The following is a 7,608-nucleotide window of genomic DNA, read 5'->3' on the forward strand; positions in this document are numbered from 1 at the left end:
ATTATTTATGGATTTGGTTTTGTCTAATTTAAATAAGGGCATTTTAGAAAATTTTGATTACCTTAGTATAAGTGTTGTTTTTCCTAGATTCGGTATTAGAATAAGATTCTATTTGTTTTAGTATATATATAGATGTCAAATTCCGTTTTTGTTTATCCAATAACAGCGCACCAAGTTTATTTCTTTTTGTGTGCTTTGTACGTGCATGTTCACAAGAAGAAAAAGGAATTAATCCGTGCAATTCGTCCTCTTCTTATTTCTTTTATCTTGGTTCACAAGTTTTAATAACAACTCTTTGTTTAAATATTCCCCATATTTCATATATGCGGACAAATTTGGCTGTCGGAAATATTGGGTCAGTTTTGAGTAGTGGCATAGTCATTATTTTACTTTCATCGACTAGTAAATAAAAAAATTTGTTTTGAGAAGTTTACAGATTGTATGTTAAGTTAACGTAAAAAGAGTTTTGATGACATAAACCCACCTTAGATGTTCCCTTGAGCAACAAATATAGGCATATAGCATACCTGTATATTGATTTTTTTATATAGTTACATATATGAAAGGATACATAGGAGTACATGAAAAACCAAATGCACAAGGGTGCTTATTGTAATTGTAACTGTAACTCCGACCTTATTTTTATAGTGTCACACTGAAGAAACCAGATACGATCTTAAAATATATAAAATAAATATATATGAGTAGCACATTTAGAAGACGAAACGAAAAGAACCATTTAACATTTGTTTCCATCAAACACAAGCATGCATGATGTGTCATATATCATGTTTTCGGCTGAAGAATGACACCCAAAGAGTCCACGTAAAGCCCACACCTTCCATAAAATCCGGAAAACTTACCATTTGTGACCCCAAACGAGAAATCAGTCCCAGGGTTTGTGCCGTATGGCCCATAGGTGTACTTGTTGGTCTCGAAAGACAATGACGTAATCACTGTTAAATTGTTAATAAATCCAACACGTCCACTAATCCCGATGAGGAACTCACCATCAGCGAAGGTGATCTAAAGCCGAAAAATAAATATCATGATTGATATACTAATTATAAAATAAGAACTTAAGTTCGATACTTACGTGTATATGTTACAGATGAATTCAAAGCTTACCGTATTAGATGAGCCACCATCGCCACCGAAGTGTTGAGAAGTAAGCGTAAAGCCATACTAATCCTTGTAAGCGAAGCGGATGGAATTTACAACGTCTCCACTACTAATAGTTAGCCCTGCAAGACTACCACCATCAGGTATTATGAATTGCCAGACGTTTTCTCCACCTTTACCTCCCCAAGGTGTACCCCATACGTATGTGGCACTGGTTTCCTGCATATGGATCAGAAATAAAATATTACTAAAAGAGTTGAAAGAAATTTAGCAATGAAGAAACAATGTAAACCTAACATTCTCAAATATAAAAAAAAAAAAACAAACTCTCAGAATATGGTGAAAGTATGTACCATTTTGCTCGGCCAGTATTTCAGATAAGTTGGACGATGTTCCTTATGAAACTCTGAAGTTGTTCATCTAGCCTATATATATCTAAAATATTTCATGATATCCATGTCTAAAACATTTCATGAGATCCACGTTTTCAAATGATTTATCTATATACACGACAATATTCCAACTGGACGATGAAATAATTCATCTCTATAAAGAATTTTCAATAAGTGATTGATTATGTTTACCCTTAAATTAAAGAAACCATTTACATACATAAGATACACTTTTATTTCTGGCCCTTCTAATTATGTATTTATTTAAAAATGTACCTTTTAGTTTTCAAAAAATTATTTCATACCCTTATTATTTTATTGTATTAACATAATATAAACTCTTTGTATGTAATATTTCTATAGTAAGTGTAAATACATTATTGATTTGTTTTGTCTAATTATAAATAATCGTGTCAAACACAAATTATTTATTTTTTGGTCTTGTGTTTTCACAATTTATTTGTCGGTCTTAAATACTATTTCATTTTATTGATCAAAAACATATTTTTTTATGTTCTTTTATAAGTTATGATACACTTACAACTTACAAGTGTCAAGAACCATATGTAAATAAATGAACAAACATAAATATTCAAATCAAGAACCACATGTAATAAAGTATAATTCTTTTTTAACAAGTGTCAGATAACATAATTCTAAGAATATTACAATTACAATGTGGGGAATTTGAAGGAATATAAACATGCAGTCAAACATTATACATTGTTTTCCATCTCAAGTCATGTTTTCTATCTGTGTGATGCAAGGGAATTCATTTGGAATTTGATTCATAAGTGTATATGAATTATATATTGTTTGTTCTTGGTTGAACTATTAGCTAGCTATGCATTGTGTTTTATTATTTGTTGTTATGTCCGCTAATATGCTAAACGTCATAAACTATAAATTGGTAGGGTTGTTATAGACAAACATATATGAAAAAAAAAACGAACATAAATGGACATGAATATCTAAATTAAGAACCATACGGAAATAAATGAACATACACATCCAAATCAATAATGGATATATATATATATATATATATATATATATATATATATATATATATATATATATATATATATATATATATATATATATCTTTATTATCTTATAAAACAAATCCCACTATTTCTAAAAATAGATTGAATAAAATAATAATATTTTTTTAAGACGTCCAAATCATTAAGCTAATTGTACAACTAATCACTAATAAAATAATATTAAAATTTAAACAAACTCCAATAAATCTTCTCTTCAAAGGTTTTGACCATATCTTTTTTCATCCAAATGAATACTCAACACCCTATAATTTGGTAATTTCATCAATTTTTCTTTATTTTTAATATGACATGTTTCCTAAAACAAACTAATGATTGAATTGAAAAATAATCATTCTCCATCAAAACGAAATTAATTGTCGAAACAAACTATTTGTCTCCCGCTGCTTTGCGCGGGTAAACGGCTAGTATGTATGTGTATATATATATATATATATATATATATATATATATTAGAAACAAGTTAGAAAAGCAATATATTGGTTGGAAATTAAAAATATAAACTTAAACCAATAAAACATATCGTTAAAATTTAATGAAAATAAACTTTATCAAAAATGCATTTGAATTTATAGTATTACTTAAAATAAAACACATAGCATTAACATTTTAATTGAAATTATTTGAAATATATCTAGAAGATTTCCATCGTAGTCACTATGATATTTTATTGCTCATGTTAAATATGTTACGATGAAAAAAATGTTATACAATGGTATTTTATGAGATTTTTTACTACAGTGATTATATAAAAAGTAAAAAAAAAATGAAAAAATGAAAAAAAAAAAGATGAACAACTTTCAATGTGTGATTTGATATTTTTTTTATAATATGAGACCTAAACATATTAATTAATCTCTATTCAAATAAATAAATAGTTTTAATCTTCTTTTGTCAAGTGTCACTCTAATACAACTTTTTATTAATATTATGTCATGTGTTATGTAAATATATTAGGCAATGCATTTCAAAATTCAAATTTACATTTTCTAATTATATGTTAATTTTGAAGTTATAATAACTTTAAAAATTTGATATATCTCTTAATTAATAATTTATTTAAAATGACTTATTTAAAATAAGAGATTAATAATTATAATTATTTATTATAAAATTTTAATTAATTTTATAACCGTGGTTACCACGAGTTATAAACTAATGTAATAAATATACCTCATTCTTATATTATTACACAAATTTATTTTATTTATTGAGATTGCAAGACCTATACATTGCAAGACCTATGAAATTTGATTTTATTAATCGTCAGATAATTCAAATATAGAAGTATTACAATTATTGTATAGTGTAGATGGAGGAATATAAGAATTCAGTCAAGCAACATAAATGGTTTTCCATCCAACTCACCGTGTCGAATTGTAATAACGCCAAAGCAGCAAAATAATAGACATTAGATACGTTCCTTGTAAATCAACATTCAACGGGATGTCATGTTACATATTACATGTGTTGTAAACATTCAAAATGGTTGAGAGAAGACTTTAGGTGTGACCGGGATGGAGGATGGGTGTCCAGGAAATTCGAGAATCCAGATGGTTTGAAAAGATGTTGATTAAACACTATTTTTAATGAGCATTATGATTAAACAGATTAAGGGGTGATTGTTGGATTAATCGACTTATAAGAAAAAAAAAATATTTTAGGATTTGGTTATGTCTAATTCAAATAAGGGAATTTTAGAAAATTTTGATTACCTTAGTATAAGTGGAATTTTTCCTAGATTCGGTATTAGAATAAGATTCTATTTGTTTTAGTGTGTGTGTGTGTATATATATATATATATATATATATATATATATATATATATATATATATATATATATATATATATATATATGTCAAATTCCATTTTTGTTTATCCAATAACAGCACAATAAGTTTATTTCTTTTTGTGTGCTTTGTACGTGCATGTTCACAAGAAGAAGAAAGGAATTAATCTGTGCAATTCGTCCTCTTCTTATTTCTTTTATCTTGGTTCGCAAGTTTTAATCATAACCTTTTGTTTAAATATTCCCCATGTTTCATATATGCGGACAAATTTGGCTGTCGGAAATATTGGGTCAAGTAGTGTCATAGTCATTATTTTACTTTCATCGACTAGTAAATAACAAAATTTGTTTTGAGAATTTTAGAGATTGTATATTAAGTTAACGTAAAAACACTTGTATATTGATTTTTTTATATAGTTACATATATGAAAGGAAACATAGGAGTACATGAAAAACCAAATGCACAATGGTGCTTATTGTAATTGTAACCGTAACTCCGACCTTATTTTTCTAGTGTCAAAATGAAGAAACCAGATACGATCTTAAAATATATAAAATAAATATATATGAGTAGCACATTTAGAAGACGAAACGAAAAGAACCATTTAACATTTGTTTCCATCAAACACAAGCATGCATGATGTGTCATATATCATGTTTTCGGCTGAAGAATGACACCCAAAGAGTCCACGTAAAGCCCACACCTTCCATAAAATCCGGAAAACTTACCATTTGTGACCCCAAACGAGAAATCAGTCCCAGGGTTTGTGCCGTATGGCCCATAAGTGTAGTTGTTGGTCTCGAAAGACAATGACGTAATCACTGTTAAGTTGTTAATAAATCCAACACGTCCACTAATCCCGATGAGGAACTCACCATCAGCGAAGGTGATCTAAAGCCGAAATATAAATATCATGATTGATATACTAATTATAAATAAGAACTTAAGTTCGATACTGACGTGTATATGTTACACATGAAATCAAAGCTTACCGTATTAGATGAGCCACCATCGCCACCGAAGTGTTGAGAAGTAAGCGTAAAGCCATACTGATCCTTGTAAGCGAAGCGGATGGAATTTACAACGTCTCCACTACTAATAGTTAACTCTGCAAGACTACCACCATCTGGTATTAAGAATTGCCAGATGTTTTCTCCACCTTTACCTCCCCAAGGTGTACCCCATACGTATGTGGCACTGGTTGCCTGCATATGGATCCAAAATAAAATATTACTAAAAGAGTTGAAAGAATTTTAGCAATTAAGAAACAATGTAAACCTAACATACTCAAATATAAAAAACAAACTCTCAGAATATGGTGAAAGTATGTACCATTTTGCTTTGTGTGTATTTCAGATAAGTTGGACGATGTTCCTTATGAAACTCTGAAGTTGTTCATCTAGCCTATATATATCTAAAATATTTCATGAGATCCATGTCTAAAACATTTCATGAGATCCACGTTTTCCAAGGATTTATCTATATACACGACAATATTCCAACTTAACGATGAAATGATTGATCTGTATATAGAATTTTCAATAAGTGATTGATTATGTTTACACCCTTAAATTCAAGAAACCATTTACATATATAAGATACACTTTTATTTCTAGCCCTTCTAGTTATGTATGTATTTAAAAATGTACCTTTTAGTTTTCAAAAATTTATGTCATACCCTTATTATTTTATTGTATTAACATAATATAAACTCTTTGTATGTATTATTGACTTGTTTTGTCTAATTATAAATAATGTGTCAAACACAAATTATTTATTTTTATGTCTTGTGTTTTGACAATTTACTTTTCAGTCTTAAATACTATTTCATTTTATTGATCAAAAACTTATTTTTTTTGTATGTTCTTATATAAGTTATGATACACTTACAACTTACAAGTGTCAAGAACCATATGTGAATAAATGAACAAACATAAATATTCAAATCAAGAAGCACACATAATAAAGTATAATTCCTTTTTAACAACTGTCAGATAACATAAATCTTAGAATATTACAATTACAATGTTGGGAATTTGAAGGAATATAAACATCCTTTCAAACATTATACATTGTTTTCCATCTCAGGTCTTGTTTTCTATCAGTGTGATGCACGGGAATTCATTTGGAATTTCTTTCATAAGTGAATATGAATTATATATTATTTGCTCTTGGTTGAAGTATTAGCTAGCTATGCATCGTGTTTTATTAATTGTTATGTCTACTAATATGCTAAACGTCATAAACTATAAATTGGTCGGTTGTTATAGATATAGACAAACATATATGAAAATAAACGAATATAAATAGAAATGAATATCTAAATTAACAACCATAGGGAAATAAATGAACATTAACATCCAAATCAATAACTGATATATATATATATATATATATATATATATATATATATATATATATATATATATATATATATATATATATATATATATATATATATATATATATATATATATATATATATATATATATATATATATATATATATATATATATAATGTGATTAGAAACAAGTTAGGAAAGCGATATATTGGTTGGTCATTAAAAATATAAACTTAAAGCAATAAAATATATCGTTAAAATTTAGTGAAAATAAACTTTATCGAAAATGTATTTAAAATTATAGTAATACTTAAAATAAAACACAGAGCATTAACATATTGAAATTATTTTAAATATATCTAGAAGATTTCCATCGTAGTCACTGTCAGATTTTATTACTCGTGTTAAATATGTTACCATGAAAAAAATGTTATACAATTATATTTTATGAGACTTTTTACTATAGTGATAAAATAAAAAGTAAAAAAAGATGAATAACTTTCAATGTATGATGTGATATTTTTTTATAATGTGAAATAAATGAGATATAAACATATTAATTAATTTATATTTTAATAAATGAATAGTTTTAATCTTTTTTTGTCAAATGTCACTTTAATACAACTCTTTATTAATATTATGTCATGTGTCATGTAGATATATTAGGCAAATCATTTCAAAATTCAAATTTACATTTTCTAATTATATGTTAATGTGAAGTTATAATAACTTTAAATTTTAATATAACTCTTAATTAATAATTTATTTAAAATGTCTTATTTAAAATAACTGATTAATAATTATAAATTTTTATTATGAAAGTTTAGTTAATTTTATAATTGTGGTTCTCGCGGGTTATAAACTAATGTAATTAATGTACCTCATTCTTATATTAT

General features: G+C 26.7%; 2 long non-coding RNA genes across 2 annotated transcripts; both read right to left on the bottom strand.

Moving 5' to 3' along the window:
• Window positions 1-497: 497 nt before the first annotated feature.
• Window positions 498-1,581, bottom strand: LOC145073813 (uncharacterized). The gene is made up of 3 exons (XR_013691551.1): window positions 1,476-1,581; window positions 1,129-1,341; window positions 498-1,026 (listed from the first exon to the last, which is right to left on the bottom strand). It is a non-coding gene; the product is annotated as an uncharacterized LOC145073813 (long non-coding RNA).
• Window positions 1,582-4,746: 3,165 nt separating this feature from the next.
• On the bottom strand, window positions 4,747-5,857 carry LOC145073621 (uncharacterized). The gene is made up of 3 exons (XR_013691462.1): window positions 5,702-5,857; window positions 5,362-5,574; window positions 4,747-5,260 (listed from the first exon to the last, which is right to left on the bottom strand). It is a non-coding gene; the product is annotated as an uncharacterized LOC145073621 (long non-coding RNA).
• Window positions 5,858-7,608: the final 1,751 nt, after the last annotated feature.

This window comes from Lactuca serriola, chromosome 9 (assembly GCF_051521515.1).
Source record: "Lactuca serriola cultivar US96UC23 chromosome 9, Lser_US96UC23_V15, whole genome shotgun sequence".
Classification (NCBI taxonomy): Eukaryota; Viridiplantae; Streptophyta; class Magnoliopsida; order Asterales; family Asteraceae; genus Lactuca; species Lactuca serriola.